The sequence below is a fragment of the Triticum aestivum genome, chromosome 1B, assembly GCF_018294505.1.
Source record: "Triticum aestivum cultivar Chinese Spring chromosome 1B, IWGSC CS RefSeq v2.1, whole genome shotgun sequence".
Taxonomy (NCBI): domain Eukaryota; kingdom Viridiplantae; phylum Streptophyta; class Magnoliopsida; order Poales; family Poaceae; genus Triticum; species Triticum aestivum.
In genome coordinates this window covers 210105554-210118193 of record NC_057795.1, presented here as the reverse complement: position 1 = coordinate 210118193, position 12640 = coordinate 210105554, and positions in this window count along the sequence as shown.

Below are 12640 nucleotides of genomic sequence, written 5' to 3'. Positions count from 1 at the left end.
ATTAGATCTCCTTCTTCGTAACCGACTTTGTATAACCCTAGCCCTCTCCGGTGTCTATAGAAACCGGAGGGTTTAGTCCGTAGAGAAACAATCATAATCATCATAGGCTAGCTTCTAGGTTTTAGCCTCTACGATCTCGTGGTAGATCTACTCTTGTAATACTCATATCATCAAGATCAATCAAGTAGGAAGTAGGGTTTTACCTCCATCGAGAGGGCCTGAACCTGGGTAAAACATCGTGTCCCCTACCTCCTATTACCATTAGCCTTAGACGCACAGGCCGGGACCCCCTACCCGAGATCCGCCGGTTTTGACACCGACAACGGTGAAGGAGCTCACTGGGAGGTCGAAGAGCAGCTTCGTGGGCTCGGGGAGGCGCTCGGGGCGGCGAATCGACAACGACGATCTTCGGTGGCCGGCGAGGGAAACGGCGGCGGTGGCGGTGCAGCAGAGCTGCTGGCACCGCGTGACTCGGTGGAGAGGACGAAGACGGCGAGGCGGAGACGCCTGGGATGGAGAGGGAGCGAGGGAGTGGCTGTGTCCGCGGCGGTGCACGGCGGCGCTCTCTGACGCATTCGGGTCCGGGCGAGAGAGAGCAGAGGAGAGTGAGTGGGGGTACGGGGTTGGCGCGTGGCGTCTTCCAAAGACGTCCAGGCAAGCAGGCAGAGAGGAGGTGGCCGGGCGCGTGCGTGCGCGCTGCGGGCACACGCCCTCGTGCCTACTGGCATGAGGTTGAAGACAGGGGAGGAGTTGGCCTGGGCTGGCTACAGTGCTGGGCCGCAGAGGTGGGCTGCAGTTAAGCCAGGTAAGTCCTCTCTCTCTCTTTTATTTCTGTTTTTCTATTTATTTGCTCTGTTTTGATTTAGTTTATAAACCAAATCATTTTTATAAATCCTGAAAATATTTGTGGGCAGTAACTGAATTGTTTCAGAGGCCCTCAGTAAGTTTCAAAATATTTAGAGCTACTAAATATTTTATAGGAACTAATAGCTCCAATTCAAATACAATATGAGTTATTTCAAAAATCCATTAATGAGCTAGAAAAGTGTGCACCATTTTTGGCAGAGGTTCTAGACCAATTCAAAAATCATGAACTTTTTTGAAGGGCATTTTGGGTTCATTGATAATATTTTTATTTTGATCCTAGTTGCATTTCATTTGGTGCTAGGGTTTGAACATCCCCATTTCAAGTTTAAGCAAAATTTAAACATGATGCAACAACCAAGACTAGCCCACAAGCAAGGCTAAAGCTATGGATGTGATAGTAGGTGTGTGCGCCCTGGGCTTGCCTTTGCATGCATGCACTGCACCGAACCCTGGTATTTCAGCTTCATCCTCGCGAGGAACCCTTGATCAAGTCCATGGGCACCAACACCCCTCATGTCCGTGCCCCCCGGGCAGCGCGACGCGGTGCATCAGGTCCAAACTAATCTGTGGCAGGGGGCTCACGTAAGGGAGAGTGAGCTGCTCGGCAAATTTTCTCTTCCTTCAAAAGACAGCTCCGCCCTGTCATGGCTCCTGAGAGCGCAAGGCGTACCTTCCGGGGGCTGCGTCAAAGACTCCCCGAGGAAGGGGGCCCCATCAAGTGCCTAAGGCCAGGTTCTCGTGAGGCGAAAAAATGACTACACATACCCCGCAGGGTACTGATGACCCACAAGTATAGGGGATCTATCCTAGTCCTTTTGATAAGTAAGAGTGTCGAACCCAACGAGGAGCAGAAGGAAATGATACACGGTTTTCAGCAAGGTATCTCTGCAAGTACTGAAATAAGTGGTAACAGATAGTTTTGTGATAAGATAAATTGTAACGAGCAACAAGTAACAAAAGTAAATAAAGTGCAGCAAGGTGGCCCAATCCTTTTTGTAGCAAAGGACAAGCCTGGACAAACTCTTATAATAGGAAAAGCGCCCCCGAGGACACATGGGAATATCGTCAAGCTAGTTTTCATCACGCTCATATGATTCGCGTTCGGTACTTTGATAATTTGATATGTGGGTGGACCGGTGCTTGGGTACTGTTCTTACTTGAACAAGCATCCCACTTATTATTAACCTCTATTGCAAGCATCCGCAACTACAACAAAAGTATTAAGGTAAACCTAATCATAGCATGAAACATATGGATCCAAATCAGCCCCTTACGAAGCAACGCATAAACTAGGGTTTAAGCTTCTGTCACTCTAGCAACCCATCATCTACTTATAACTTCCCAATGCCTTCCTCTAGGCCCAAATAATGGTGAAGTGTTATGTAGTCGACGTTCACATAACACCACTAGAGGTTAGACAACATATATCTTATAAAAATATCGAACGAATACCAAATTCACATGACTACTAATAGCAAGACTTCTCCCTTGTCCTCAGGAACAAACGTAACTACTCACAAGGCATATTCATGTTCATAATCAGAGGGGTAATAATGTGCATAAAGGATCTGAACATATGATCTTCCACCAAATAAACCAACTAGCATCAACTACAAGGAGTAATCAACACTACGAGCACCAATCCCAGACTTGGAGACAAGAATTGGATACAAGAGATGAACTAGGGTTTGGAGATGACATGGTGCTGATGAAGATGTTGATGGAGATTGCCCTCTCCCGATGAGAGGAGTGTTGGTGATGATGATGGTGATGATTTCCCCCTCCCGGAGGGAAGTGTCTCTAGCAGAACAGTTCTGCCGGAGCCCTAGATTGGTTCCGCCAAGGTACCGCCTCGTGGCGGCGGAGTCTCGTCCCGAAAGGTTTTCTTCTATTTTTTTCTCATCGAAAGACTTCATATAGGAGAAGATGGGCGTCGGAGAGCCACCAGGGGGCCCACGAGGTAGGGGGCGCGCCCAGGGGGGGTGGCGCACCCCCCACCCTCGTGAGCAGGGTGTGGGCCCCCCTGGCCTTCATCTTTGGCGATGATTTTTCTTTATTTATTTTAAGACATTCCGTGGAGTTTCAGGACTTTTGGAGTTGCGCAGAATAGTCCTTTAATATTTGCTCCTTTTCCAGCCCAGAATTCCAGCTGCCGGCATTCTCCCTCTTCATGTAAACCTTGTAAAATAAGAGAGAATAGCCATAAGTATTGTGACATAACGTGAAATAACAGCCCATAATGCGATAAATATTGACATAAAAGCATGATGCAAAATGGACGTATCAACTCCCCCAAGCTTAGACCTCGCTTGTCCTCAAGCGAAAAGCCGATAACAATAAATATGTCCTCATGTTTAGAGGTAGAGGCGTCGATAGAAATAAAATACGGACATGAAGGCATCATGATTATTTTATAATAGCAACATAAATAGATTTTGTCATATGGTTACTCATACTCAATTGATAATCTTTTCACAAAGCCAAAGTATGAATCAGAAACCTTATTGAGCACCAACAAATTATACCCTCAGTCATGGAAACAATTGCAATTTATCATAACATCGGAAAGAGTCTATGTCAGAGCTTAAAAGCAAGTCCACATACTCAACTATCACTTAGTCCTTCATAATTACTAACACTCATGTGATACTTGTGGTTACGGAGTTTTAATCGGACATAGAGAAAGATAGGGGCTTATAGTTTTGCCCCACAAATTTTTACCTCAAGGGTAATGTCAACAATAATAATTCATGCTCCCCCACATCCAATTAGATATATATATCATGTTCTTTCCAACATGCTGAGCTTGCCAAAGGATAAAAATAAAAAGGGAAAGGTGAAAATCACTGTGACTCTTGCATAAGGTAGAGGATAATAATAAAAGATAGGCCGTTCGCAGAGGGAAGCAGAGGTTGTCATGCGCGTTTAGGGTTGATGCACAAAATCTTAATGCAAACGAACGTCACTTTATATTGCCCCTTGTATGTGAACCTTTATTATGCAGTCGGTCGCTTTTATTGCGTCCACAAAAAGTTCATACAAAGTTTATTTTCTCAGCACTAATAAGTCATGCATATTTAGAGAGCATTTTTTATTGCTTGCACCGATGACAACTTACTTGAAGGATCTTACTCAATCCATAGGTAGATATGGTGGACTCTCATGGCAAAACTGGTTTAAGGGTATTTGGAAGCACAAGTAGTATTTCTACTTAGTGCTGAGAATTTGGCTAGCATGAGGGGAAAAGGCAAGCTCAACACGGTAGAGGATCCATGACAACATAATTTATCTCAGATATAAGAAAGCATAACTCACTATGTTGTCTTCCTTGTCCAACATCAACTCTTTAGCATGTCATATTTTAATGAGTGCTCCCAATCATAAAAGATGTCAATGATAATATATCTATATGTGAAACCTCTCTTTCCTTATTACTTCCTATTAATTGCAACGATGACCAAAGCTATATTTATCAACTCCCAACAACTTTTAATCATCATACTCTTTCTATGTGAAGTCATTACTTTCAATAAGATTAATATGAACTCTTTGATTCTTTTTATTCTTTTTCTTCTAATCACCCAAGATCATGGCAAAATACTCAAGCCCTTGACTCAACACTAATATTTATTATATAGCTCACGGACTCGAATACAAAGAAGGATCATAAAGCAAAAACTCAAAACCAGATCATGCCATGACTTTATTCTACTAAATCAAGATACTACTAATAGGATCGAACTAAGAAAATGGTAAAGATAGGAGTTGTGATGGTGATACGATACCACCAGGGCACCTCCCCCTAGCTTGGCAGTTGCCAAGGGGAGTGCCGATACCCAGATGATTATGTCCTCGGAGGTGATGGAGGTGGTGATGATGACGGTGGATAATCGCACATCGAGCATAAAAGTTCCTCCAACTTGCGGATAATGTTCTTGAGCCCGGCAATATGATCTTTCAACAAAATATTCTCCTGTGTAAGATACTTGTTCTGTATGCGGGCTAACTCAATCATCTGGAAGGCTTCAATCTCTGTTGGAGTGAAAAGGTTAGGTAAAGGCTGAGGGATGCCTTCTTCTTTCACCACCGGAGCTTGAACCTCCATGGCCTTCTTGATCCCCTCATCCTTGTTGATTTCTTCTGGTTCCTCTCTTTTCAACTCTATCTTCAATAGCCAAGCATCCTTGTCTTCGTTGTTGGAGGACGGAGAAGTCATGGTGCTGTAGACCTGTCAGAAAAATAGCTCAAAACAAGAACAGGGGAGATTTGCGTGATACGAGAGTCAAAACCTTCGGGAGTATATATAATGAATTTTTATCGACCAAAATACGTATCATGCAAGGAAACGGAGTCCGGAGGGCACACGAGGTGCTCACGAGGTAGGGGGCATGCCCAGGGGGGTTGGGCGCGCCCTCCACCCTCGTGGAGGCCTCGTGTCCTCCCCGGACTGCTAATTATGTTTCTATTTTTCTAAATATTCCAAAACAGAGAAATATTGCCTTAAAAATTGTTTTGGAGTCGGTTTACTTACCGTATCACATACCTATTCTTTTTCGGAGTCTAGAACATTCTGGAAAGTGTCCCTTATGTACTCCTCCGAGGTTACAATTTCAATAATATTAGTTTCAACATTAATAGGATTACCTGAGATATAGTGTTTGATCCTTTGACCGTTTACCACCTTCGGATTTGTGCCTGCAAAGTTGTTGATTTTTATGGCACCAGAACGATAGACCTCCTCGATAACATAAGGACCTTCCCATTTGGAGAGAAGTTTTCCTGCAAAAAATCTTAAAGGAGAGTTGTATAGCAATACATAATCACCTACATTAAACTCACGCTTTTGTATCCTTTTGTCATGCCATCTTTTAACCTTTTCTTTAAACAACTTGGCATTTTCATACGCTTGGGTTCTCCATTCATCAAGTGAGCTAATATCAAATAACCTCTTCTCACCGGCAAGTTTGAAATCATAGTTGAGCTCTTTAATAGCCCAATATGCCTTATGTTCTAATTCGAGAGGTAAGTGACAAGCTTTTCCATAAACCATTTTATACGGAGACATACCCATAGGATTCTTATATGCAGTTCTATAGGCCCATAATGCATCATCAAGTTTTTTGGACCAATTCTTCCTAGACCTATTGACAGTCTTTTGCAAAATTAATTTGAGCTCTCTATTGCTCAATTCTACTTGACCACTAGACTGCGGGTGATATGGAGATGCAATTCTATTTATAACGTCGTATTTAACAAGCATCTTACGGAAAGCACCATGAATAAAATGTGAACCACCATCAGTCATTAAATATATAGGGACTCCAAACCTCGGAAAAATAACTTCCTTAAGCATTTTAATAGAAGTGTTATGATCAGCACTACTAGTTGGAATAGCTTCTACCCACTTAGTAACGTAATCAACAGCAACTAAAATATGAGTGTATCCATTAGAGGCAGGAAAAGGTCCCATATAATCAAAGCCCCAAACATCAAATGGTTCAATAACAAGTGAATAATTCATAGGCATTTCTTGACGTCTACTAATATTACCAATTCTTTGACATTCATCGCAAGACAAAACAAACTTACGAGCATCATTGAAGAGAGTAGGCCAATAAAAACCGGATTGCAATACCTTATGTGCAGTTCTATCTCCAGCGTGGTGTCCTCCATAAGCTTTGGAGTGACACTTGCTTAGGATATGTTCCTGTTCATGCTCAGGTACACAACGTCTAATAAAACCATCACCTCCTTCTTTATAAAGATGTGGGTCATCCCAGAAGTAATGTCGCAAGTCATAGAAAAACATTTTCTTTTGTTGGTATGTGAAGCTAGGTGGTATAAATTTAGCAACAATATAATTAGCATAGTCAGCATACCATGGAGTGCTATGAGAAGTACTTATGACATTCAATTGCTCATCAGGAAAGCTATCATCAATAGGTAGTGGGTCATCAAGAACATTCTCTAACCTAGATAAGTTGTCTGCAACGGGGTTCTCAGCTCCTTTTCTATCAACTATATGCAAATCAAATTCTTGCAATAGGAGAACCCATCTAATAAGCCTAGGTTTTGCATCTTTCTTTTCCATAAGATATTTAATAGCAGCATGATCTATGTGAATAGTTACTTTAGAATCAATAATATAGGGTCTGAATTTATCACAAGCAAATACAACTGCTAAAAGTTCCTTTTCGGTAGTAGCATAATTTCTTTGAGCATTGTCTAGAGTCTTACTAGCATAATGGATAACATTTAATTTCTAATCGACTCTTTGCCCTAGAACAACACCTACAGCATAATCACTAGCATCACACAGAATTTCAAAGGGTAAATTCCAATCAGGTGGTTGAATAACAGGTGCAGAGACTAATGCTTTCTTAAGTATTTCAAATGCTTCTACACAATCATCATCAAAGACAAATGGTACATCTTCTTGTAATAAATTAGTCAGAGGCCGAGAGATTTTTGAGAAGTCCTTAATGAATCTCCTATAAAATCCGGCGTGACCAAGGAAACTTCTTATACCTTTGATGTCCTTGGGACATGGCATCTTTTCAATAGCATCAACCTTGGCTTTATCAACTTCAATACCTCTTTTAGAAACTTTGTGCCCCAAGACAATACCTTCATTAACCATAAAGTGGCACTTTTCCCAATTCAAGACAAGATTAGTTTCTTCACATCTCTGCAAAACTCGAGCAAGATTGCTCAAGCAATCATCAAAAGAGGAACCATAGACGGAAAAGTCATCCATGAAAACCTCACAAATTTTCTCGCAAAAGTCAGAGAATATAGCCATCATGCATCTTTGAAAGGTAGCAGGTGCATTACATAAACCAAAGGCATACGTCTATAAGCAAAAGTACCAAAAGGGCATGTAAAAGTAGTCTTTGATTGATCTTTAGCCGACACAGGTATTTGAGAAAAACTAGAATAACCATCTAGAAAGCAATAATGTGTATGTTTGCATAATCTTTCTAGCATTTGATCAATAAAAGGTAAGGGGTAATGATCTTTCTTAGTAGCCTTATTTAATTTGCGGAAATCAATTACCATCCTATAACCTGTGATAATTCTTTGCGGAAACAATTCATCTTTATCATTAGGGACAACAGTAATACCTCCCTTCTTAGGGACACAATGGACAGGACTTACCCACTGACTATCAGCAACATGATAAATTATACCTGCCTCCAGAAGCTTGAGTATTTCCTTTCTTACCGCTTCTTTCATTTTAGGATTCAAACGTCATTGAGGATCACAAACTGGGTTGGCGTCAGCTTCCAAATTTATTTTATGTTGACATAGAGTGGGACTGATGCCCTTAAGATCATCTAGAGTATATCCAATAGCGGCACGGTGCTTCCTCAGAGTTTTCAATAATCTTTCCTCTTCATGCTCTGAAAGGTTAGCGCTAATAATAACAGGATATATTTTCTTTTCATCAAGATAAGCATATTTAAGATTATCAGGCAACGGTTTAAGCTTAAACACGGGATCACCCTTGGGTGGAGGAGGATCCCCTAGGATTTCAACAGGCAAATTGTGTTGCAGAATATGTTCCTGTTTAAAGAATACTTCATCTATTTCCCTTCTTTCATTCATGAATATATCATTTTCATGGTCTAGCAAATAGTGTTCTAAAGGATCACTAGGAGGTACGGCAATAGAAGCAAGACCAATAATTTCATCCTTACTAGGCAATTCTTCCTCACGATGTTGTTTACTAAATTTAGAGAAATTAAACTCATGAACCATATCATCCAAGCTAACAGTAACAACATTCTTTTCGCAGTCTATCTTAGTGTTAACAGTATTCAAGAAGGGTCTACCAAATATAATGGGACAAAAGCTATCTTGTGGAGAACCAAGAACAAGAAAATCAGCGGGATATTTGGTTTTCCCACACAAGACTTCAACATCTCTAACAATTCCCATTGGAGATATAGTATCTCTATTAGCAAGTTTAATTGTAACATCAATTTCCTCTAACTCAGCAGGTGCAATCTCATGCATAATTTCTTTGTATAAGGCAATGGGTATAACACTAGCACTAGCACCCATATCACATAAGCCATGATAACAATGATCTCCTATTTTAACAGAAATAACGGGCACACCTACCACAGGTCTATGTTTATCTCTATCACAGGGTTTAGCAATTCTAGCAGTTTCACCAGAGAATTGAATGACATGCCCATCAATATTATCAAACAAGATATCTTTAACAATACCAATATTGGGTTCTACTTTGACTTTCTCAGGAGGTGTATAAGTCCTAGTATTGCTTTTACGAACAACAGTTGAAGCTTTAGCATGATCCTTCATTCTAACACGGAAAGGTGGTTTCTCAACATAAGAAGTGGGAACAATAGGATCATTTTAAGTGACAATCTTTTCTTGAACTTTAATAGGTGTAGCTACTTTTACTTCTATGGGAGGATAATATTTCAACCACTTCTCCTTGGGGAGATCAACATAAGTAGCAAAAGATTCACAGAAAGAAGCTACTATCTCAGAGTCAAGTCCATATTTAGTGCTAAACTTACGGAAAATATCGGTATCCATAAAAGATTTAACACAATGAAACTTAGGTGTCATACCTGACTCCTTGCCTTCGTCGAGGTCCCAATCTTCAGAGTTGCGTTTAATTCTATCCAATAAATTCCATCTAAATTCAATAGGCTTCATCATAAAAGAGCCAGCACAAGAATTATCGAGCATGGTGCGATTGTTATCAGAAAGCCGAGCATAATTTTTTTGCATAATCACTTCTCTTGAGATCTCATGATTGGGGCATGAATATAACATTGATTTAAGCCTCCCCCAAGCTTGAGCGATGCTTTCTCCTTCGCGAGGCTAAAAATTATATATATAATTGCGATCACGATGAACAAGATGCATAGGGTAATACTTTTGATGAAATTCCAATTTCACTCTTTTATAGTTCCATGATCTCGTATCATCACATAGCCTATACCATGTCAATGCGTCTCCCTCCAAAGATAAAGGGAAAGCCTTCTTCTTAACAACATCATCGGGTATACCTGCAAGCTTAAATAGTCCACAAATATCATCCACATAGCATAGATGTTCGCCAGGATGCTTTGTTCCATCTCCTGCAAAAGTGTTAGCTAGCAGTTTTTCCATCATACCCGAAGGAATTTCAAAATGAGTTTCATTTTCAATAGGTTCAGTAGGTTCAGTAGGTTGAGGAGCAACTCTTGGCTCAACTGGACGGGGTGAAGATACGCCGAACAAGCCCCTCAGACAATTACTTTCCATAGTAACAAGTGACAGAAAATTTCAGCACACTAAATAAATTTTTCCTTACCAAATTCCACCTACCAAAGGCGCTTCACTCCCCGGCAACGACGCCAGAAAAGAGTCTTGATGACCCACAAGTATAGGGGATCTATCATAGTCCTTTCGATAAGTAAGAGTGTCGAACCCAACGAGGAGCAGAAGGAAATGATAAGCGGTTTTCAGCAAGGTATTCTCTGCAAGTACTGAAATAAGTGGTAACAGATAGTTTTGTGATAAGATAAATTGTAATGAGCAACAAGTAACAAAAGTAAATAAAGTGCAGCAAGGTGGCCCAATCCTTTTTGTAGCAAAGGACAAGCCTGGACAAACTCTTATAATAGGAAAAGCGCTCCCGAGGACACATGGGAATATCGTCAAGCTAGTTTTCATCACGCTCATATGATTCGCGTTCGGTACTTTGATAATTTGATATGTGGGTGGACCGGTGCTTGGGTACTGTTCTTACTTGAACAAGCATCCCACTTATTATTAACCTCTATTGCAAGCATCTGCAACTACAACAAAAGTATTAAGGTAAACCTAACCATAGCATGAAACATATGGATCCAAATCAGCCCCTTATGAAGCAACGCATAAACTAGGGTTTAAGCTTCTGTCACTCTAGCAACCCATCATCTACTTATAACTTCCCAATGCCTTCCTCTAGGCCCAAATAATGGTGAAGTGTTATGTAGTCGACGTTCACATAACACCACTAGAGATTAGACAACATACATCTTATCAAAATATCGAACGAATACCAAATTCACATGACTACTAATAGCAAGACTTCTCCCTTGTCCTCAGGAACAAACGTAACTACTCACAAGGCATATTCATGTTCATAATCAGACGGGTAATAATGTGCATAAAGGATCTGAACATATGATCTTCCACCAAATAAACCAACTAGCATCAACTACAAGGAGTAATCAACACTACAAGCACCAATCCCGGACTTGGAGACAAGAATTGGATACAAGAGATGAACTAGGGTTTGGAGATGACATGGTGCTGATGAAGATGTTGATGGAGATTGCCCTCTCCCAATGAGAGGAGTGTTGGTGATGATGATGGTGATGATTTCCCCCTCCCGGAGGGAAGTGTCCCCGGCAGAACAGCTCTGCCGGAGCCCTAGATTGGTTCCGCCAAGGTACCGCCTCGTGGCGGCGGAGTCTCGTCCCGAAAGGTTCTCTTCTATTTTTTTCTCATCGAAAGACTTCATATAGGAGAAGATGGGCATCAGAGAGCCACCAGGGGGCCCACAAGGTAGGGGGCGCCCAGGGGGCGCGCCCCCCACCCTCGTGAGCAGGGTGTGGCCCCCCTGGCCTTCATCTTTGGCGACGAATTTTCTTTATTTCTTTTAAGACATTCCATGGAGTTTCAGGACTTTTGGAGTTGCGCAGAATAGTCCTTCAATATTTGCTCCTTTTCCAGCCCAGAATTCCAGCTGCCGACATTCTCCCTCTTCATATAAACCTTGTAAAATAAGAGAGAATAGCCATAAGTATTGTGACATAACGTGAAATAACAGCCCATAATGCAATAAATATTGACATAAAAGCATGATGCAAAATGGACGTATTAGGTACATCTTTTTTTTGGATTGCAGGAGAAAGGAAAAGCTAAAGAAAGAGGGCCCGAAGGCGTACAAGCTCAGCACCCGCGCCGCATCCTCAAGCAGCGCCTCAAGGCGACCCGACGCTCCACCTATTCTCCCGTAGGTGACCTGGGGCCGCCGTCCTTGAGTCCAAGTTTGTCGGCTCTCAGCTTCACGTCGGTCTCCTCTCCAGCTTCACTGGAGCGCCGCGACGGGACGAACCCCCGACATCATTGACCCGAGCACGACGACGCGGTGGCCGGTCGTAGCCGCCACTGCTCGAGCTCTCATCCGAGGAAGAGCTGCCATCACGGGAGGGGAGCGCGCGCCGCCAAGACCAAGCTCGTCGTCGCCACCATCGTCGTCGCTACCATCCTCCGGGCAGCATCCCACGCGGAGGCCGTCCTCCCTGAACACCCTCACGTAGAGGGTCGCCAGGCCGTCGTACGTGAAGTGGAGGGTACACCTTTTGCCCAGGCCGCGCGCGGGGGCGAAGGTTTGCCAGCTGCGGGTCAAGACCATGCTACCGGAGGCGTTGACCTCGGTACCAACCCACGAAGCCCAGCTGCAGCAATTGTCGGCCTGCAGCCAGAGACCATCGGGCCCCGAAGAAGGAAGCTCGCCGAAGAAGAAGTGTGGGAGTCGAAGCGAGGTGCCAGCCGGGCTTCCCGACCACACCACGAACTCGGGGAGCACGTCCAGCAAGGAGAAGTGCGGCCGAGGCGGGCGCACGATCATGGCGCGCTTCCCTTCATCATGGGGGCTACTCCGCAGCTGGTGGCCCCTGCCGTGGGAAGAGGTGCCATTGCAGGCGCATAGAGCAACGCTGCCTCTGGGGCGCGCGCGCCCGCACCCCCTGGAAGC